The 24485-nt window shown below is 37.3% G+C and overlaps 1 long non-coding RNA gene across 1 annotated transcript; it reads right to left on the reverse strand.

Annotated features, from left to right (window-relative positions):
- Nucleotides 1-1179: 1179 nt before the first annotated feature.
- On the reverse strand, nucleotides 1180-17005 carry LOC125122152 (uncharacterized). Its single transcript, XR_007133709.1, has 3 exons — nucleotides 16923-17005; nucleotides 11693-11810; nucleotides 1180-1555 (listed from the first exon to the last, which is right to left on the reverse strand). It is a non-coding gene; the product is annotated as an uncharacterized LOC125122152 (long non-coding RNA).
- Between the last annotated feature and the right edge of the window lie 7480 nt (nucleotides 17006-24485).

Below are 24485 nucleotides of genomic sequence, written 5' to 3' on the forward strand. Positions count from 1 at the left end.
CCACAGAATGTCCGGAGTTTTCTGGGAGTTAGCTTAATACCATAATATCCTGAATATCCCTTCTTGAAACTCATTATCATACACTCCAAGGGGGTCTGTTTATTCTGTTTGCCACCCATTTCCTCACCCTAAAAGATGGAAGTCACACACAGGAGGGGAAAGGGAAGCAGAAATCAATCACTCTGTCTATCTCCATCTACTCTCCTTGCGGAGATAATTCAGGTGCCTTTTAGCATTGGAGGGACTATATAAACCCCAAGGTCAGGACATCTCTGAAGAGGGCCACCATAAGCCATGTGAGGATCACCACAGAACCACAGATCCATATTCAATACTCTTTTTGGCCGTTTGGCTGAGTTGGAACTTTCCCATTGTCCATCTCATTCACTCACATTCATACAACGTTTCCAACCTGCTGCCCAGTGCCTTAGAGTTTCAGTTTCATCTCCTGGCTCCCTATACAAGAACTCCTGTGAGACTACTAGGGCAACTCTGGGAGGTAATCAGGCTCCCCTTCTGCCTCTTACAGGCAGGCCACCAAATTGAACCCAGGTTCTTACTAATCTGATGGGCGATGCTCCTTTGGCTTATTCCTGGGCCTCACCGGGTTCTATTGTGCTCCCAGGGTCCTTGCCTCAGCATTCCAGGAGGGCTAGTCCCATACAGATCATTCAGTCCGCCGGTGCCAGGAGAGGTCACCTCTCCCTGCATCCTAGGGGTTGCACCCTGGTGACAAAGGAGATGAAGTCACTGTCTCTGAATCCCAGATGAGTCCCCAGGAACTGCTGTAGGACTTATGTACAGGGAGACAGGACACCAAGGCCTTTTTGCCAGGAGGGAGTGTTTATTTGTGCTGGCACTGGCTCAGCAGATTCATATCCAAAGGCTGAGCCCCGAATGCAGCAGGACGCTATCTTTTATACCCTCTGTTATTTTTTTCTTATATACTTTAGTCCCTTTGTCCCCCTTATAAGGTAACATACATTCTGTAATTTCTGAGTGGACAGTTATAGATATGCTTGCGCACATGGATTCAGGTTATGTCACATTGGTACAGAACTGTGCATGTGCATACAGGTGCTGATGTTGCATGTTGCCTTCCCTTTGTTCTGGGAGGGCCCTTCCCCTTCCCCACTACATAAGAATCAGTGTATTTAAGAATCTCTCCAAGCCAAAGTATTGGTTTTATTATTTATCTTCATCTTTACCATAGTCTCTGCGGTAGGAGTTGTCCATGTTGGAGGAGGCAGTTTTGTGGAGGGGAGGAACATGGTTTTTATGATGTTTAGAGCTTCCCAGACCAAGACCTAGTGTTGGCCTTTTTTTCTGACATTTTCTGATGGAAAGCTGCAAATAACAGTCTCCAGTTACTTTTAAAAAGCAGCTTTGAGAATGAGCATAAATATAGGAAGTCATAAAGGGCAACAAGTAGGGACGTTTGCTATTGGATGCCTTAGGAATTCTTATGTGTGAAGTAAGATTTTAAAAACATTTCCCATTTGAAGTTTCTTTTCATTCTTCCAGGGACCCAGTTGTCCTTCACAGGTATTCTTTGCTAAGAGAAATAAAGATATAGGAGAACATAATTAAATCTTTGACTTTGGCATTTCTTAATCTTAAAACCCAGAGCTGCACAATTGATTGAGAACTACATGTACTCTCGCAGACATAGGGCTCCCTCTCCCTCTACCCTAGACTAGCTACAAATTACATAATCTGGGGAAAGAGGAGTCATAGCAGAACACAGCTAATTAAGTGAGAGTTGATGGTCCTGAGAATTAACTCTGTGGTCTCTTCCTCACTAACATCCTGCTGGGATATTATGAAAAATAGAAAATATAAATAGATTTAGAATATCTGAGAGTTAGAGGGACAACTTCCTCATCCTCTCTGTGGAGTTTCTGACAACTGCTGAATGGAAAAGATGGCAATGTTGGCAGGTGGGGTTGGCAGAGCCTCAAAATTCCAATGTAGTTATATATCTCCTGTGGTCCAGGTGTGGCAAGGAAGTCGGTAAAAATGTGTGAAACATGGTGATGGTTTATTGTCAAAACATGTAATGTGCTATAATTACTTGCATGGAACAATAAAGATAAGGCAAATGAAAGTGAGGCTATTTCAGTGTGTACCTCTCACACTGAGGATGACCAGGAACTAAGCCAGGAGCTTTTGCCTTCAGCAACCTGCCAAACTAATGTCTTAACTCTCTATAAGCCCCTACACATGTAGTCACATCCCCGAGTAAAAAGAAGAGCCTTTAAATAAATGAAGTTTCCCCGAATTGTCTAACATGAATTTTTCCCAGTGGGAAGAATGAGAGATTTAAGTGCATAATTTGTTCAATTATAGAGACATCAGGGAAAGTTTTATTTCTCCAAACTCCCAAAAGTATCATTAGTTACAATGTTAAGTTCTCTTGGGTGGGAAACAGGTGTTCCTGTATGCTAAAGGAATTTGAATAGTGAGTGAAGGAGAGGATAGTGGATTAGAATAGTTATGTTTTGAACTGGCCAAGACTTTCTGCAGAACTTGCTGCTCCACACTTTAAAACTTTGAAAAGGAAACATTTTTGTAGAATGAGACATCTACATTATTCTGAGGCACACAGCAAGTTACCACGCTGCTATTTCCTAAGATGAAGTAGTATTTATTTACAAATAAATAAATGTCAAAGAATCAACAAACGTGGGATATTGTGTTCATTGCATTTTCCTGGATGAATATCAGAAGTTTTATTTTACTTATTTACGTATTTTAAGAACTTACTAAACACAAGGCAATAAACCGATATAGAATCCTACCAGGAGAACTGGGCTGAAGGCAGGACTCCAGTGTGGACTCTGCCCTTGCCCCTGGGTTAGGGATGGAAGAGATCTGTTACTATGCAGATATGGTTTGAGAAAGGTAATCCCTTGTGCTATTATCAGGTCAGGGTTAACTTCCAAAGGAGTAGGTAACTCTCTTCTAAGAAAGACTTGTGTTGCATATTTGTTTTCACCAGAAGAAGGAAAAGTTCTAGGAAATTCAGTATTTTCAGGTGGAGCAAGTCACTGACAGTGCTGTGGCAAAAGATTCTGTCACTTTGGGAAAGGACTCTGGGCTTCTGGGATCTGGGAATGGGGAAAGGACTAGAGTGTGTGTTGTGATACAGAGAGAGGGAGAAAAATGGGCAGGGGCAGAGAAGTAAGAAAAGTCCTTAAGAGATTCACTCTGGCTAAAAGTCTAAGTGATATTCCTGCAAAATATGCAGTCCTGAATCTAGTTAAAAGACAACATCAGAAGGGAGAGAGGACAAGATGGCGGAGGAGTAGGGGGACACGCTCACCCTCTCCCACAAACACAACAAAAAAAAGCACATCTACAAAATAAATGACTCGCACAGAACAGCAACCAATCGCTGGCAGAAGAACCTAAACTCCAATAATGGCAAGAAGTTCGTGACATTACGGGGCAGAACGGGAGAAAAGAGGAGAGTGAGAGAAGGTGAATCCAAGCAGGACAGGTGCTCACGAAAGGGAACTGCGGAGGAGAAAGGGATCCCACACCCTGGAAAGTCACCTACACAGGGAAAAGATCAAATGAACCGGAGGAATCTCCAGATGCAGAGAAGAGTGTAGCAGTAAGTTGGAGTACTACGGAAAAGCCAATCAAGAACCCAACGGACCATCTGAACTACAGGCACAGTCACCAAAAATTGAGATGCCTGGATGGGGGCTGGGCACCGAGACCTAGGCTCCAGAGATTAGTCCCCGGGCTGGGGGGGCGGGGCGGAGCGGAAACTGCTTGGGAGGTCTAGAGACCATTTGATGGGGCAGAGACTGCCTGGGAGACTAGAAAACAAAGCTGTCGCAGAGGAAGGGAGCAATACTCTAGGGGCGGGGAAGTGGAAAGCCGCATCAGAGGGAACCTGGGAAAAGAGCCTGGTCTGCGCCCGTGCTGGGGAGGGGAGAGAAGAAGGGGTGGGTCCCCATAGAATACCCCCCATGCCACAGCAAGCTTACAGGCCCGCTAGCTAGCTGAAAGCTGTGCTTCCCAGTGCATCCCCTCCCCCGACCCCCGCCACCCCCTACGCTCTTGCCGAACCTGGGGCTGCCTGCCATCCAGGAGGGCTGGCCTCAACAATTGCCTGAAGCCTACCACTGCAGGGGCTGTCCCTGCACAGGCCTGCTTGCCCTTTGGAGGGGCTACACTTCCTCAGAGTAGCACCAAACACCACCAGCCCCCGAGAAAAGGTCTGCAGCCCAGAAAAGCTTGAACAAACCTAGCCAGGCAGTGAACAGATCTGCCTAATTCCCAGATGGTTTTTCTGAGTCGGGCTGCCCCGGGGAGGAGCATCTTCGGTTTCCAACGGCCCTGCTACCTGCCCAAGCCCCCATGGGGTGCCCTAGTGGATCAGGTGCATAGGACTGCCAGCTCCAGGCAGGACCCCCTACAGCCCAGAAAAGCTGCAACAAGCCTGGCCGAGTCCGGAAAAGATCTCAGATGGTTTTTCTGAGTTAGGCTGCCCTGGGGAGGAGCCTCTTCGGTTTCCAATGGCCCTGTTACCCACCCTAGCCCCCACGGGGTGCCCTAGTGGATCAGCTGCATAGGACTGCCAGCTCCAGGCAGGACCCCCTGCAGCCCAGAAAAGCTGCAACAAGCTCGGCCGAGCCAGGAAAAGATCTCAGACAGTCTTTCTGAGTCGGGCTGCCCTGGGGAGGAGCTTCTTGGGTTTCCAGTGGCCCTGCTACCCGCCCAAGCCCCTAGGGGATGCCCCACTGCTGCGGAATAGCTGCTCAGCACCACCAGACCCCTAGAAGAGCCCCTGCAGCCCAGAAAAGCTGCAACAAGCTGGGCCAGACTGTGAAAAGATCTGCCTACATTCTCAGGCCAGCCTTCTGAGTTAGGCTGCCCTAGGGAAGAGCCTCTTAGGTTCTCAGTGACCCAGATAGCTGCTCCAGCCCCCAGGGGGTGCTGCACTCCTGAGGAACAGCTGCCCAACACCACCAACCCCCTGCAAGAACCCCACAGCCTAAAAACACCAGAGCAAGCTCTGCATGACCAAGGGAAATCTGCTACCATCGTGGTGTGGACCTCCCAGTCCTGTCTGCCCTCAGGAAGTCCTCCTTTGTTTCAAAGAAACACTGTTAGCCCCATCAACACTCCAGAAAAGCCACACTGCCTCAAAAAAGATTGACCAACAATGCCAGCCCTCAGGAAATATTCCACAGCAGTGACAAGGCAAACACTGCCCGATAACGGAGAGTACAACTCCCTCAGGAGAAAGAAAACAACAAGCAAGATGAAGAAGCTGAGAAACCACCCCCAGTCAAACCACCAGGAGAACTCACCTAAAACAGTCAACAATGAAACAGATCTCTGCAGTCTGACAGACCTGGAGTTCAAAAGAGAAATAGTGAAAATACTGAAGGAATTAAGAGAAGAGATGAACAGTAATGCAGGCACCCTCAGAAAGGAACTAGAACGTATAAGGAGGAGCCAAGAAAAACTAGAACATTCATTTGCATAGATGCAAACTGAACTAAGGGCAGTAAAAACCAGAATGAATAAGCAGAAGAACGAATCAGTGATATGGAAGATAGAAGAATGGAAATCACTCAATCCGGTCAACAGACAGAAAACCGAATCAAAAAACTGGAAAGCAATATAAAAGACCTATGGGATAATATAAAGCGGGCCAATCTACACATAATAGGAATTCTAGAAGGAGTAGAAAAAGATAAGGGGATGGAAAATATATTTGAAGAAATTATCGCTGGAAACTTCCCAAATCTAAAGGATACTGGGTTCAAGATACAGGAAGCACAGAGGGCCCCAAACAAACTGAACCCAAACAGACCCACAGCAAGACACATCATAATAAAAGTGGCAAAAGTTAGTGATAAAGAGAGGATCCTAAAGGCAGCAAGAGAAAAACAGAATGTTACCTACAAGGGAACCCCCATAAGAATATCAGCTGACTTCTCTACATAAACACTACAGGCCAGGAGGGAATGGCAAGAGATATTTAAAGTACTAAAAGGAAAAAATATGCAACCTAGAATACTCTATCCAGCAAGAATATCATTTAAAATAGAAGGGGAAATAAACATTTTTTCCATCAAGCAAAAACTTAAAGAATACAGCAACACAAAACCCAGGTTAAAGGAAATATTGAAAGGGCTTCTCTAAACCAAAAAGAAAGGAAGGAAAGGTAAGAAAAAAGAAAAGAAAAAGAAAAAAAAAAAGAAGAGGAAGAACTAGGACTGAGGAAACCACAATCAGAGAGCAGTCAGTCAAATAAGCCAGCATACAGATTTAATCATGAACAGGCCTCAAACAAAATAAAATTAAAAAGAAAAAAATAAAAAAGAGTCATCAAAACCATAAAATGTGGGCAAGGGATGTTAGGAAGTAAATAACCCTTTTTGTTTGTTTGTATGTTTCTCTTCTTAATTTTAATATAGTAATGAAGTGTTTGAACTTACAGGACCATCAGGCTAAAACACACAATTATGGGAAGGGGTTAGCATACTTAAAAAACAGGGCAACCACAAGCCAAAACCAAATGTTGCATTTGCAAAAAATGAAAAAAAAAATACACTCAAGCAGATAATAACAGGAGACCATCCAACCAAAAAGAAAAAAAAAAAAAGAAAGGAAGAATGGAGAACCATAGAATCAACTGGAACACGAGGTGCAAAATGGCAATAAATAATCATCTATCAATTATCACCTTAAATGTCAATGGACTAAACACCCCAATCAAAAGACACAGAGTGGCTGAGTGGATAAAAAGGCAAAAACCTTCAATATGCTGCCTACAAGAAACTCACCTTAGGACAAAAGATACATATAGATTGAAAGTGAAAGGGTGGGGAAAAATATTTCACGCCAATAGACATGACAGAAAAGCAGGAGTCGCAATGCTCATATCAGACAAAATAGACTTTAAAACAAAAGACATAAAGAAAGACAAAGAAGGACACTACTTAATGATTGAGGGATCCATCCAAGGAGAGGATGTTACTATCGTCAACATATATGCCCCAAATACAGGAGCACCCAGATACATACAACAAATATTAACAGACATAAAGGGAGATATTGATGAGAATACAATCATAGTAGGAGACCTTAACACCCCCCTCACATCAATGGACAGATCCTCTAGACAGAAAACCAATAAAGCAACAGCGATCCTAAAGGAAACAATAGAAAAGTTAGACTTAATCGATATCTTCAGGACACTACATCCCAAAAAAGCAGAATACACATTCTTCTCAAATGCTCATGGAACATTCTCAAGAATCGACCACATATTGGGACACAAAGCAAATCTCAATAAATTTAGGAGCCTAGAAATTATCTCAAGTATCTTCTCTGACCACAATGCCTTGAAATTAGAAATCAACCATGGGAAAAGGAAAGAGGAAAAACCTACTGCATGGAGACTAAACAACATGCTACTAAAAACCCAATGGGTCAATGAGGAAATCAAGAAGGAAATTAAAAACTACCTTGAAACAAATGATAATGAAGACACAACCGCTCAAAATCTATGGGATGCTGCGAAAGCAGTGCTCAGAGGGAAATTTATAGCAATACAGGCCTTTCTCAAAAAAGAAGAAAGATCCCAAATGGACAACTTAACCCTCCACCTAAATGAATTAGAAAAAGAAGAACAAAAAAGTCCTAAAGTCAGCAGAAGGAAGGAACTTATAAAGATCAAAGAAGAAATCCATAAAATAGAGACTCAAAAAACAATAGAGAAAATTAATAAAACCAAGAGCTGGTTCTTTGAAAAGGTAAACAAAATGGAAAAACCCCTGGCCAGACTCACTAAAAAGAGGAGAGAAAGAACCCAAATAACCAAAATTAGAAATGAAAAAGGAGAAATCACAACGGATACAGCAGAAATACAAAAAGCCATAACAGAATACTATGAACAACTATATGGCAACAAGTTTGACAATCTGGAAGAAATGGACAATTTTTTAGAATCTTACAGCCTGCCAAAACTGAATCAAGTAGAAACAGACCAACTGAACAGACCAATCACTAGAAATGAAATTGAAGAGGTCATAAAATCACTCCCTACAAATAAAAGTCCAGGACCAGATGGCTTCACAGGTGAATTTTATCAAACATATAAAGAGGAATTGGTGCCCATCCTCCTTAAACTCTTTCAAAAGGTTGAAGAAGAAGGAATACTCCCAAAGACATTCTACGATGCCACCATCACCCTCACTGCAAAACCAGACAGAGATACCACCAAAAAAGAAAACTATCGCCCAATATCATTGATGAATATAGATGCAAAAATTCTCAACAATATCTTAGCCAACCGAATCCAACAACATACCAAAAAAATTATACACCATGACCAGGTGGGGTTCATCCCAGGTTCACAAGGATGTTTCAACATTCGCAAATCAATCAGCATCATACACCACATTAACAAAAAAAAAGTCAAAAATCATATGATCATCTCAATAGACACAGAAAAAGCATTTGACAAAGTCCAACATCCATTCATGATCAAGACCCTCGCCAAAGTGGGTATAGAGGGAACATTCCTGAATATAATCAAAGCCATTTATGATAAACCCACAGCAAATATAATACTCAATGGGGAAAAACTGAAAGCCTTCTCCCTCAAATCTGGAACAAGACAGGGATGCCCACTCTCACCACTGCTCTTCAACATAGTTTGGGAAGTCCTAGCCACAGCAATTAGACAAACAAAAGAAATAAAAGGCATCCATATAGGAAGAGAAGAGATCAAACTGTCACTGTATGCAGATGACATGATACTATACATAGAAAACCCTAAGGACTCAACCCCAAAACTACTTGAACTGATTCATAAATTCAGCAAAGTAGCAGGATATGAGATTAACATTCAGAAGTCAGTTGCATTTCTGTATACCAGCAATGAAATATTAGAAAAGGAATACAAAGATATAATACCTTTTAAAATTGCACCTCACAAAATCAAATACCTCGGAATACACCTGACCAAGGAGGTAAAGGACCTATATGCCAAGAACTATAAAACTTTAATCAAAGAAATCAAAGAAGATGTAAAGAAATGGAAAGATATTCCATGTTCCTGGATTGGGAAAATCAAAATTGTAAAAATGGCCATACTACCCAAAGCAATCTACAGATTCAATGCAACCCCTATCAAATGACCCATGACATTTTTCACATAACTAGAACAAACAATCCAAACATTTATATGGAAACACAAAATACCCATAATTGCCAAAGCAATCCTGAGAAACAAAAACCAAGCAGGAGGCATAACTCTCCCAGACTTCAAGAAATACTACAAAGCCACAGTCATCAAAACAGTGTAGTACTGGTATCAAAACAGACAGACAGACCAATGGAACAGAATAGAGAATCCGGAAATAAACCCTGACACCTATGGTCAATTAATCTTTGACAAGGGAGGCAAGAACATGAAATGGGAAAAAGAAAGTCTATTCAGCAAGCATTGCTGGGAAACCTGGACAGCTGCATGCAAAGCAATGAAACTAGAACACACCTTCACACCATGCACAAAAATAAACTCCAAATGGCTGAAAGACTTAAATATACGACAGGACACCATCAAACTCCTAGAAGAAAACATAGGCAAAACACTCTCTGACATCAACATCATGATATGTTCTCAGGTCAGTCTCCCAAAGCAATCGAAACTGGAGCAAAAATAAACCCATGGGACCTCATCAAACTGAAAAGCTTTTGCACAGCAAAGGCCAACCTAAAAGAAAACAAAAAGACCACTTACAGAATGGGAGAAAAATAGTTTCAAAGGATGCAACCGACAAGGGCTTAATCTCTAGAATATATAAACAACTTATACAACCCAACAGCAAAAAAGCCAATCAATCAATGGAAAAATGGGCAAAATACCTGAATAGACATTTCTCCAAAGAAGATATACAGATGGCCAACAAACACATGAAAAAATGCTAAACATCGCTGGTTATAAGAGAAATGCAAATCAAAACTACCATGAGATATCACCTCACACCAGTCAGAATGGCCATCATTAATAAATCCACAAATAACAAGTGCTGGAGGGGCTGTGGAGAAAAGGGAACCCTCCTGCACTGTTGGTGGGAATGTAAACTGGTACAGCCACTATGGAGAATAGTCTGGAGATACCTTAGAAATCTAGACATAGAGCTTCCATATGACCCCGCAATCCCACTCTTGGGCATCTATCCGGACAAAACTCTACTTAAAAGAGGCACGTGCACCCGCATGTTCATTGCAGCACTATTCACAATAGCCAAGACATGGAAACAACCCCAATGTCCATCGACAGATGATTGGATTCGGAAGATGTGGTGTATATATACACAATGGAATACTACTCAGCCATAAAAAAGAATGACATAATGCCATTTGTAGCAACATGGATGGAGCTAGAGAACCTCATCCTGAGTGAAATGAGCCAGAAAGACAAAGACAAATACCATATGATATCACTTATAACTGGAATCTAATATCCAGCACAAATGAACATCTCCTCAGAAAAGAAAATCATGGACTTGGAGAAGAGACTTGTGGCTGCCTGATGGGAGAGGGAGGGAGTGGGAGGGATCGGGAGCTTGGGCTTATCAGACACAACTTAGAATAGATTTACAAGGAGATCCTGCTGAATAGCTTTGAGAACTTTGTCTAGATACTCATGTTGCAAAAGAAGAAAGGCTGGGGGAAAAATGTAATTGTAATGTATACATGTAAGGATAACCTGACCTCCTTGCTGTACAGTGGGAAAATAATAAATAAATAAATAAGTAAATAAATAAATAAATAAATAAGCAAGGATTATGAAAAAAAAAAAACAACATCAGATAAATAAAACAAGAAATATTCTTAAAAAAAAAAACTGGCCTGTGGGCTATAAAAATATCAGTGTCATAAGATTTAAGAAACTGTTTCAAACTAAAAGAGATGGAGACATTACAATTAAATGTAACATATAATTCTTTTACTTTTTTTGTGTCTTTTTTGTTTTGTTTTGTCTTTTTAGGGCCACAACCATGGCACATGGGGGTTCCCAGGCTATGGGTCCAATCAGAGCTGTAGCCGCTGGCCTATTCCACAGCCATAGCAATGCCAGATCTGAGTCACGTCTGTGACCTATGCCACAGCTCATGGTAATGCTGGATCCTCAACCCACTGAGCAAGGCCAGGGACTGAACCTGCAACCTCATGGCTCCTAGTCGGATTCATTTCCACTGCGCCACAATGGGAACTCCTGTAACATATAATTCTGAATGGGATGCTTCTTCTGTAAAAGATACTTTTGAGACAATTGACAAGACCTGAATAGGGTCTGAAAATTAAATAGTAGTATTGTATTAAAAGTTAATATTTTGAATTTTATGATTTTATTGTGGATATTAGGAGCATTCCTGCTGGTAGAAAATACTCATTAAATATCTGGAAATGATTGACCAGAGAGTATAACAAATATTATTTAAACTGTACTTCCAACTTTTTCATAAGTTTGATTCATTTAGAGAGAGAGAAAAAAAACTATTGAAAATCATACTTATTTAAAAACCAATATCAACAAATATGTACCAAACAGTAGGAAAAATAAACCAATAATTTGTGATTCTTAATAGTTTCATATTCTTTCTGTGGATTCTTGCTATATCAACAGGCCCTGCTCAGTTCTTACCTTAATCCACACAGGGTTCAATCATGTCATGGTTATTTTCTCACAGCTTTCTGATATCATGCTCTCATTTTCATATTTCTCAGGACTTGTTTTATTGTTTTGGTTTTATTTTCGCCACCTGAATAAAAGCAGAATTTGAACAGGAAAAAATTCTCTAACATGAGAGGAATTTGAAGTGATCTCTTCTGGAAGTTTTATGTTCATTGCTATCCTTTAGTTTTCCCCAAATGCCCATAAGCCAAAATTTCATGTGTTATTTCTATAATTTGGTAGTTTTCATTCAACTTATGCATTAAAAGAGAATATCTGTCTTAAAACAATTGGTATGATTAACTATCTACTAAATTTTTCACTTCATTAAAGGCAGTGTTTTATGCCATTCACTTACATGGTTAAGGACTTTTAAGTCAGAAAGACACATTTATGTTAAGTCAGGAATCAAGCTAAAAATTCCTTTTATCTCATGTTCCTATTTTAGATTCACTGTTTTTTCCTAGGGTTTTACTTTAAAAATCTACATTTCAATCACACCTATATTTTTAAGAAATTAAATATAGAAATTAATTAATACTATTCATGGTTAAAAAAAAGTGTGGATAAAATTAATGACAGAAAAATTAAGATCTGCTAATTAATTCTAAATTCAGATATTATCATATAAATTACATTACTAGTTTCATGAAATGTTAACGTAAATGTTACTTCTTATGAATATTTAAGATGAATATACTTCTGCAGCTTTATATTCTGCAAGCTGATTTAAAGAAATTTTTGATAGAAAACAATGCTATAATAAATATAGTAATAATAAAGCAGATGTTTCTATTACCAAATACGGAATTTTTTTATTTTCACAGATTATTTTTCAAATATATAAATATATTTTTTCAATATATGTTATATATATATATATATAATCATTAAATGATGTATTCATATTCTAGAGCTGATGTAAAAAAGTACCACAAATTAGGTACAACAGAAATTTATTTTCTCACAGTTCTGAAGGCTAGAAATCTGAAATCAAGATGCCAACAGGACCACACTCTTTCTGAAGGCTCCTGAACTCTCTCTATTTTAGGTGGTCTCTTTTCTGGGCATCCACTGCATCTCTGCCTTTGCTGTCACTTGGCAATCCCCTGTGTGTCTGTCTTTTTTCTGGCTATGTCTCTATTTTCAAATTTTCTTCTTCTTAGAAGGACAACACTCATTGGATTAGGGCCCCACCCTAATTTAGTAAGACCTCATTTCAACTTGATTGCAACTTTCCAAATAATATCCAATTTCCAAATTAGGTCAAATTCTGGGGTGCCAAGAAGGCATACATTTTGGGAGGACACTATTCAACCCAATACCATGGTAAATACTTCTTCCAAATTTCAATCATAATTATGTAATAAAACATCTGAGCAGGAGTATATATAGATAATAAAAAAATATAAATAATGAGTATATAATGAAACAAAAACTTTTCCCTTAAAATCTGTCAAAAAATCTACATTAAATTATACTTAAATCTTCTGAGGCTGTTTCATGCATCTATTTAGTATAGTGGAATAAATCCAGGTGTTGTGATTGACACTAAATTGCTCTTTGTGATCTCAGGAAAATTACTAAACATCTCTTGCTCTTTGTTTCATCATTTATTCGTGCATCAAACCAAATCACTGGACAATATCAACCCCCAAAATCTAAGTAGACTGTCTATTTTTAAATTGTTAGATTGGACTATTGTAACCAAATACACCCATGTATTTGATGTTCTTCTCATACCTCACTCTCCCCCCAAAAAATTGTTAACATTTTTTCAGACACTAATTTATGGTTCTGATTATTATAAGAACATACTTTTCATATATGACCCTACTAGTCTGTCCCAATACAGATGACAGTTTAATTCAAGCCTTATTTCAAAAAACAAATTTAATATAGAGTTCAGTTATTATCTGTTCATAAGAGTGTTAGAAATTGACTGACTGGGATTTGATAGGAACTTGACCTTCAACTATGTGAACCCCCTATGTGAGCCCAGTATTTTCCTGTGTAAAATAGGCTTACAGGGTTGTGAGGTGGTAGGAATGAAGTGCCTAGGTGATTAAGGTAGACAGCACAGTGTAACAAGCACAAAAGATTGCTGCTTAAGTGTCCTTATGATGCTTTCAAGTAAGTCCTCCTATAATTGGATAGGTTAGAATAATCACATCATTTATATATGGTATAACATATATACATATGTATCATCATCTTAGGATCTCTTGCAGCTTGGGTTCCATATTTAATTTAAATTCAGCCAGGTTAAATTTGATAATTAGGCTTGAGGTAATGTCCTATACTTTTATTCTTTCTTCTGGTAAGCAGGGTCTTTAAAATGTGTGTGTGTGTGTTAATAGGACCACTAGCTTTGTTGAGTGCTTATTGAGAGCAAACTATTTGCCAGATTCAGATAGTTGCTAAATGTTGGTACATATTTGTTTCATGGTGACAAGGCAGTTCAAACCCGGGGTGATAAATGATGACAGAAAAATAGTTCTTCGGGAGAACAGAGGGGAAATAGCAAATGAATGGGGAGGGGGAAGGCTTTAGGGTTAGTAGATGCAAAATGCCACATTTAGAATGGATAACCAGTGAGGTCCTGCTGAACATAGCACAGGGAACCATATTCACTCTCTTGAGATAGAACATGATGGAAGATAATGTAAGAAAAAGAATGTATGTATGACTGTACAGAAGAAATTGGCACAACATTGGAAATCAATTATTCTTTAATAAAAAAAGAAAAAAATTCTCAATTAAAAAAAGTGAGCTCAAATTCAAATAAATTCATGAGTTCCTGTTGTGTCTCAGTGGGTTAAGACCCTGACTAGCATCCATGAGGATGCATGTTTGATCCCTGGCCTTATTCAGTGGGCCTACACAAGCTATGGTATAGTTCACAGATATAGCTCTGATCTGCTGTTGCTGTGGCATAGGCTGGCAGCTGCAGCTCTGATTTGACCTCTAGCCTGGGAACTTCCATGTGCCATGGGTACCTCCCTAATAAAAGAACAAAAAAACATCAAATTCATTTTTGGACACCAACAAAAATGAAGTAACTTACAGGTGTTTAAAGCCATAAAATCAGTTCCAAAATCTAGTTTCACTTATTAAGAAGAATCAAGATGTTTTAGAAATAACTGCTTTTGAGGTCAGTAAAAGAATTTTGATATTAATGTCCATGATTTTCAAATTGTACAGTTAAGCTTTCTTCAATTTAATCTGGTGGTATCAATCATTGTCAGGCAGCTATAGTTAATTTGCAAGTGGATTGATTTCTGAATATGGATTTTAACATATCAATAAACAACATTAATCCTTTAAAATCATTCAGCCCAAACTTACTCAGACACTTGACATTTTTATTTTTCATTTTAAAAATGAAAAATATATAAGCAAAACAAAAGTACATTTTAAAGAATAATATAAACAGAAAATCATATAAAGGTATAGCTTAAATATTTTTACTACAATCATTTTTTTTTATCTTTTTGCCTTTTCTAGGGCCACTTCTCAAGGCATATGGAGGTTCCCAGGCTAGGGGTCTAATTGGAGCTGTAGCCGCTGGCCTACGCCAGAGCCATAGCAACATGGGATCCAAGCTGCATCTGTGACCTACACCACAGCTCATGGCAACGCTGGATCCTTAGCCCACTGAGCAAGGCCAGGGATCGAACCCACCACCTCATGGTTCCTAGTCAGATTCGTTAACCACTGCACCATGATGGGAACTCCCTACTATAATCTTATTATCTGGATGACTACATATGCCTATAATAGGCCATGTTAGTATAATAAAAATAATATTTTTGTGCATTTAATATGTATTTGTAGTAGGTGTATTTTTCATCTTACAAACATAACAGTTATGTTGGCAATTACTAAGGTGGTAATTTCTTCACATGTGAAAGGCAAAGTATAATACTAGCATCTCTGAGGGATCTTTTGGAAAGAAGAGATTAATTATTTGACTTCACGCAGTGAGTACCCAGTGTATAACTTGAAGACTCTCAGTACAGATCTCCATCACTAAATATCCCCATTAAAACATCTAGGTAACACAAAAACACTGACCAAAAATATTTAGCCAATCCAGACATATACTGAGTTGAAAAATTTCTTTTGACAATCACCATCCATTGCTACCTACTTTTACACTCTCTCCATATCTCATAGTCCTGAAGCCCCAAACCCACATTTCCCAGACTCCCTAGTCACAAATGTGGTAAATCAGATTTATATTCTGCCAGTGAGATGCACTGATATGGACTTTGGAAAGCACAGGAGATTCTGAGGACCTTCCTCAGGCGGTAGTGATGATTGATTTGCAGACTCCAACAGAGAGGAGTTTTTGGGGAGGCTGAACATAGAGCCACATCCATCTAGCCACATCCAGGCTTTGGGATAGCCAAAACACCAGCCCTACTTTATGGTATCTGCCTAACCACTGGGGGGCAGCAGCTTCTTCCCTGTTTAGATCTCTCAACTGACTAGATCCTACTGTGACGCCACTACCTGCAGACTTCCACCTTCCCAGCTCTTCCAGTGATCTCAGTTTCTTGTATTATATCTCTTACTGCTCAAAATGCGTGGAATAATTTCTGCTTTCCATATTTCACCTTTAATGGCCCATGTATATTTTGAAAAATAAATATTTAAATGTCATTCCCTCATTTCATAAACCTGACTTTCCTCTCCCTCATAATTTGTATTGATATTTAAATCATATTCAATATAAGAATTTTAGTTATGATTTTTGTCACCTCAAGCATAAGAACAATTTAATAAAATTATATAAATATGCGAAGCTCTAATTGACTATAGCATTTATTTTCATAGTATAATCTGCTAATACCCATCAGCAGCCACAAGTTGTAAGATTATTCTCAGCAACCCTCAAATGATTCAAAAAGACAAGTCCTTCATTTCAATTATCAAAGGTTATTGACAGACAACCTTTTTCCGTATGTCTAATTACTAATTTCTAGATATATACCAGGAGAGTTTTAAGGTTACTAAGATGTGTTCATAAGTTTTTTTTGTTTTTTTTTTTTGCTTAATTCTCTATCTTATGGAAAAGGCTGACTGACATATAATACCTGGCAACCCTGTAAACATCTAAAATTACCCAAAGGATCAATTTGTCAATCAAACTCATAAGACTCAGAGATCTAGGCCAGTATCAACCTCTACTTACAATTTCAGAAATTCAGGTTGTAGGGACAAGAGAAGCAGGGAAGCATTTAGGATCTCCAATCTAAACTTCCTTTGACTCTTGTGTTTCTGTTGTGACTTGTTCTGGCCCAGTTAAGAGATAAGGTTCCTAAGTGACCAAAGTACCCTTACACAGCATGAGGTATTTATGCCATGACCTGTCTCCATTATTCTCTGATAGATGCCTGGCTTTGGGGCATTTTTCAGGGAGCCCCATAAAACCAGACTGGTTTAACACACACCATCCTAGACAGACCAGATATGATAGGCTGAAAGCATTCCACAGATAAGGATTCTCTTTGCTAGCAGTCTTATGTGTGTATTTTTTAATTCCAGCAGATGTTACTAGCATATTACAAGGAACTTAGACTGAGCCTCCTGCTACCCTTTTTCTGGGAGTATCTACCATATGCATGGGCTTAACTTTTCATTGTTTACAGGCATAGGAGTTTAAAGTTTTGGCCTACTATTACTCCATAACTGGATTTCAAGATGTATGTAACTTACATTCCACCTTTTATTTATTTTTTAAATGATTTTTATTTTTTCCATTATAGCTGGTTTATAGTGTTCTGTCCATTTTCTGCTGTACAGCAAGGTGACACATACATATATGCATTCTTTTTCTTGCATTATCATGCTCTATCATAAGTGACTAGACATAGTACCCAGTGCTATACAGAAAGGATCTCATTGCTTATCCATTCCAAAGGCAAAAATCTGTATCTATTAACCCCGAATTCCTAGTCTCTCCCACTCACTCCCCACACCCTTGGCAAGTCTGTTCTCCAAGTCCATGATTTTCTTTTCTGTGGACATGTTCATTTGTGCCATATATTAGATTCCAGATATAAGTGATATCATAAGGTATTTGTCTTTCCCCTTCTGACTTACTTCGCTTATTATGGGAGTCTCTAGTTCCACCCATGTTGCTGCAAATGGCATTATTTTGTTCCTTTTTATGGCTGAGTACTATTCCATTGTGTATGTATACCACATCTTCTTAATCCATTCATCTGTTGATGGACATATAAATTGTTTCCATGTCTTGGCTATTGTAAACAGTGCTGCAACATGCCACCTTTTAAATACAGGTGATCCATATCACTTTTGCTAATGCAGATGTAAACTTGATTTCCTTTCATTTATTTATAGTGATCCTTTCATATGGAACTAGAAATAAAATTATTTAAATTATTTTGCATATTTTATCAAAATAAGTAAAATTAAAATATCTACTGTATTTTATATTAATGTGAATAGCCATGCAATCTTTGAAATAGATAATAGATGTGTTATGTCTGTTACTTTCCAAATCTTTATTACTAACTTCTATTTTTTCCATTCATATGAAAAGGATAGATAGATAGACTTTAGTAAGAAAATTCAGTAGTCATTGGTCTGAAGCCTCTTTGGCACTGTAATTTACATTAGCCAAAGCTAGTTCTTAACTGCACCTTTTGATATGTTACAGGAAATCATAAATTAGAGATAACAAAGCATTCTAGTTCAGCTTTCTTAAATGAGAGGGTTTTTTTTTTCTATAAAAATGTGCCAAAGATGGTATTTTGGGAGAAATCTGTGCTAAAGTTCTACTTGAAAAAAAAAGAAAAGGAGATTTATTAATGCTATTTTCTCAAGCAATCATGACTGCTGGCACAGATACTCTGAGACTCACTGGATTTAATTGGCTTCATTTATTTATTTATTACAAACAGCACATACTTTACTGATAGCAGTGTAACCTAGTAGCAAATGAAGAATGTTATCTCTCATCTTCAGACAAATTTGTCTAAATTCCTATCTGCTAGGTCTGATGGTTTATCAGTGAATAAAAAAATTCTGGCTGGTTTGGACAATTATCCACTTTTAATCCACTACTTTGTAAATTAGAGAAATAAAACAAACAACAGACACATGCACGACTAAATGATAGGCAGGCCTATAATATGGTTTTTTTTTTTCCTTTTTGTTTTCAGCTATAAATGATTGACTTGCAGTATTTTGTACAAAAGTTAAATAATTTTTTCCTACTTTTTTTTTTACTGCGTTGTTTAAAAAATGGATTAGAACTCCATCTTTTTGGCAATCTTGAATTTTAAACATTGTAAAAGAAAAATCAATTATAGTGAAAGGTTATTTAGCTCACTTCTGTATCTTGTAGGAGTTGCCATTTATTGGAGGCTTTCTTTGGACTTTAAAGCATGTAGCTAACTAGCCTCTAACCAAGACTTTAATTAGATAGATGTCTTAGAACCTCAGATTATAAGCAATTCACTTAATTTATGGGCACCTATAAATGTTCACAAGTGTCCAATCTTTTCTTAATTGTGTTAAAAATTTTAAAACACATTGAAATAGGCATTAACAGACTGCTTATAATCCTGGCTCCAGCAATACCCATTCCGTGACCTTACATCCTTCATATCTCTAAAGATATCCTATTGATATCCTCCTTAAACACTTCTATTTGCAAAATTACAGTAATGTGTACCCTAATATTAAATATAGTTACTCAAATGTTTTTGCTCATAATTTGTATTATTTTAATATATTGCTTAATTTACTTTAAAAAAATTCTTTGTTAATATGTAAGAATGAGCTACATCTTTTCTGGTAACATGTCATATTTTAGTAATAGGATTATACTAGTTTTTAAAAAAATAATTGGAAAGATTTCTTTAGGCTTTGGAAGTTCAAATCAAGGCTCAGTGGAAAAGAATATGACTAGTATCCACGAGGACCCAGGTTCGATTCTTGTCCTCGCTAAGTGATTAACTCAGTTAAGGATCCGGCATTGCCCTGGGCTGTAGTGTAGGTCTCAGACGTGGATTGTAACTTGCATTGCTGTTGGTGTGGCTTCTAATCAACCCCTAGCCTGGGAACCTCCATATGCCATGGGTGGGGCCTAAAAAGCTAAACAAAATTTTAATTAGGCTTTGCATTTTGGTTTCCATCACAGTTTATGCTCTCAGCATTTAGACCATCCAGGTGTAATGCCATAACTAATGGACTAATGATATCTGAATATCTGCTCTTTATTGCTGAATGTCACATAATTCTTTTACCAAAACTAAGAAACTGGAAAAAAAAAAACTTCTAGGTTTTATTGTATTTTCAATGATACAAGGGTTGTAAGGTAGGACACTTGAGTATATACATTAGCAGAAGTCAGATTACTGTTTACATATGATATGTAATAACCTCCAAATGACATTTTTCAAAAGAAAGATAATTTTGAAGAATTTGCTAATATAGTTACCATTTTAAATTCACTGCTTGAAAAAAAAAATTCATAAGATGCCTTTCCATGTAGGTGAAAATGTCAGATAAATGTCATTTTAGGCAGCTGCCTAAGCAGTAATGATGTCTTCTTATTTTGAACTCTAAATTAAAAAGAATCTATCTTCCTGACTATCTAAAGTTAAGTAAGCTTTACCAGAAAGTTTAAGCACCACACTCTTTATTTTTAGTGAGAATATTGAATGTGTTCTTTCTAGCAATGATTCTAAGCAATTATATCATGACTCTTTAATTATGTTCTTCACTCAATACCTAACATATGTACTTGTGAAAGGAGTATTTTTGGTTCTTAGTGACAATTCATATCAGCCAAGCTACCAACACTCTGCTTTACAATATGAGTCTTGGGTTTAATTAGAAATTACTATGGATGTGATTTGAATCAATTTTATCATGATATTGATTATAAATGGTTACGTATAAGAGTGAGGTTTAATGTTTTCTTTTGCTTAAGCTGTGTCAGATCACAATATTATAGATTTAATTAGATTCTTTAAAAAGTCAATAAGCTTTGTATTAGAAAATTTTTTTTGAGGCTCTGCAGTCTAGAGGAAACAGATTCAAAGTGTTCTAGGCATTCCTCACTTCAGGGCTATGTTTTGAGGAAATATAATTTATTTGGAAAAAACCAGTAAAATTAGAAGTGTGTATATGATTACAGGTGTATATCTTTTGGAATAAACTTTGTATCTATAGTTCAAAGTTAACAAATATTTTTAAGCTATTTGAAGTAAATGAAATCATAGGAGCTTGGGACCGTTTAGCAAATGAACTCACAAGTATGTTATATAAAATTATATTTATATTTAAGGTGTTGACATTGGAAAACTTGAAGTTATGTAAAAAGGATGGAAAACATATAAAACAGTTAAAACATATTTTGGCCAATATAATGCAAAAATACTTTGGTAAATACTGTGAAATATCAAATATGTAGAAAATATGAATATACAGAGGAGAGCAGGTTCATTTGTATCATATGCTTGTGTATTAGTGCAAAGTAGTTTATTGTACATTTTTCTATTTTATCCTAACAATGAAATGACCAGTGAAGTAATATTAACCTTATTTTCATATAAAGAAAAAAAGACTTATAGAAGTAAGTTCTTCAAGGTCATATCAGAGTTAGGTAGTGAATCTGGGCTCTGAACCTAGGGTTTCCTGAACGAAAAGTACTTAGGTTCCTGGAGAATTCTTAGTAGCTTGGCTTTTCTTGAATGAGCAAATCTATGATCATGTCCCTCATTTTCTTATGTTTGTTTTCCTCCCCATTCGAAATACCTTGATTTTGGTTGGTACTTTATCACAATTCATTTGCTTTTCACAAAGTGAGAAGCTCCTTCCAATGAAATTGACAAATGAAGAATTGTGTAAGCACCCCAAAGCTTTCTGGAGACCAGAGGTTCGGACCTTGGTAAGTCTGCTGTCATACTGAATCACTTTGACTTAAGAGTACTTAGCATGACTGAGCATGCTAAAAAACATTTTATCACTTGCATGTTAGATTTCTCATTGGTTAAAGACCACTGGCTTGGACAGTATTAAGTTTTTTTTTTTTTCTGTTAATTGTTTTATTTGTCAATTTAAATAATTGGAGTTTAATTATTTGTGTGTGAGTGGGCATGAAGCCATCCCTGGAAATGCTGAATAACAAATGCTCTTATTGGCCCTGCTATTGTTAATGATGACTCTGCTCTTTCTTGCCTATAAACCCTCTTTTACATCCTTCACTCTTATCTATATTATGAGCTCCGTTAAAACACTATGCTTATTCCTACATCAATCTCAAACTCATGGCCTTAAAACTTTTTCCTTGTCCATATTTGAGTTGTATATTGCTTCCACTTGCTCTTTCTTTATCCAATTGACTCCTTTCAAGTCCCAGATTTCCTTTAATCAAGAGTTTCATTCTGGGGTGACTCTGACCTCAGGCACCTTCCAACCACATTTCTGAATTACCCAACCTGAACTTCATTTATGGAAAGAAAAAAGAAACCTTTGCACTCCCTCACTAATTATTTCCAATCCTAAAATTACTAGTTTGTATCACTTCCTTCAGGGAACTCTCCTCATGAAACTGGAACCATAAAAATATACCCATTTTCCTGAATTCTGTGTGAATGACTTTCATATCCTTTAATAGGTAAAAATTTAGTTTGCCAGGAAATCAACTTTTTGAGGTCCAAATTATCCCTTTATGCTTTATAGCCTATTGATTTTATTTTGTAGTTGTGTTTTAAATAATTAGTGAATTGCAATCCAACTAACCAAGTTTACTTATATAAATAATTAACAGATTTTCATTGTGCCTTTTATTTTCATGTACATGAAGTAGCTAGCTTCAGCTGTATACATTTGCTCAAGATTCACACACATAGATTGAAGGGGGTCTGATTTTATGTTGCACAAATTTTCTCTTCTGTTTCCTAAGCCTGTGAGAGCCCCATTGAGGGCTTAGAAAAGATACCTTTCCCTTTTCACATCTCTAAAAGGCACTTTTGACCCTGGCACAAAGAGAGCACTTGATAATATTTGTTGAATGAATCAGAAGAAGTGTTCCTTAATTTATCTGAAATAGAGTAACAGTGCAATAAACATCACTAGAGAAGTACAAAATAGAAGAATGGCTGCAAAAGTCAATATGCTGTACTAAAAATGGAAACTATAAGTCATTTCAGTACTTGCAATTTAAAGAATATTATCTTGTGGTCTACTGAGAAAATTAAGAAAATTTTAAATTGCTTTTCTGCAACTAATTTGCAAATAAAAAGGCATTTAAAGATTGATAATTATTAGTTTACCATATTATGGTAAAATATTACAGCCTGAAAGAATTGATAAGATGGCAAGCTCTTTCTTCTTTAAACTTAATATTTAAAGTAAATTGCACAAACTGAGGAATGGTCCATTGAGGAAAAGCTTACTGTTTTATCACCCGGCTGAGGTCATAATTGAAATAGCAGTGATGTAAACAAATGCTCTGTAAATAGCTAGAACATTACTGAATTAGTACAAAATATATTAATAAATATATTGTTAATCTGCATAGTGTTTGCCCATTTTCTTGTCAGAGAATTTAGCATTGTATTTAGCCTGAAATTATGTTGAACCCAGATTTTTTATTTTATTTTTAATCTTTTTAGGGCCAAACCTGTGGCACATGGAGGTACCTAGGTTAGGGGTGAAATCAGAGCTATAGCTGCTGGCCTACACAGCCACAGCAATGCAGAATCTGATCCACATCTGCAACCTATACCATAGCTCACAGCAATCCCAGATCCTTAACCCACTGAATGAGGCCAGGGATCGAACCTGAATTCTCATGAATGCTATTCAGATTCATTTCTGCTGAGCCGCAAATGGGAACTCTGAACTCAAATTTTCTTTTTAGAAGGAGGAAAAGCAATTTCAAAAGATTGCATTGCCTGTCAAGTTTATATTTGTTATCTTTTTTTCTTCTGAGGTAATTGCATGATGAAATTATGTGTGAAAAGAGAATTTTCAGCTACCACCTAGAATAAAGGTTGGGGAAAGGTTATGTTTAGCATAACTCCATCTCCAACACACTATTGCCCTATAGGCAGAAAAATCTAATTTCCCTTATTTCTTGATTCCAATGGAGGACTGAATCCTCCATCTTTCAGTGCATATTTTGGTCTCTTTCCTCATGAGTATTTGCCATCTTTTCCTGTATTGTGTGGAAAAATAATGCAGTGATTTGAGAATAATTGACCCTTTAAAAAAAGATCCTTTCCATTCCCACACTTGCATTTGTCTTACTATTATATACCTTCCAATAATGTTTTCTCTCCTTAAATTTCTAAATTTTTTTGAAATGTTACTAAATTTGAAAGAGAGAAAAATAATCAAAGAGTCCAGTCTGATTTTTGGCAAACTGGAATGATATAGTCCTAGTGTGGTATCAAAATCCAGACTCAAGAATTACTTCTTGATTAATATTGATACATCACTTTCTACCCATGAAAGAACTAGTTTTTCCCTTATTTATTCACTCATTCATGTGCTACTTATTAGTTGCTCTGTGTCAACCATTGTTTTACAAATATCACAGAGAAAATGTTTTTTAAAAAGCTAGGAGAGCCAATTTAAGAATATTCTACAAAATACCTGTCCATTGCTCTTCAAAACTACCAAGGTCATGAAAAACAAAGAAAGTGTGAAAAAACATCACAACCAAGAGGAACCTAAGGTGGCATGGTGACAAGGTGCAATATGGTGTCCT

This window comes from Phacochoerus africanus, chromosome 3, assembly GCF_016906955.1.
Source record: "Phacochoerus africanus isolate WHEZ1 chromosome 3, ROS_Pafr_v1, whole genome shotgun sequence".
Classification (NCBI taxonomy): domain Eukaryota; kingdom Metazoa; phylum Chordata; class Mammalia; order Artiodactyla; family Suidae; genus Phacochoerus; species Phacochoerus africanus.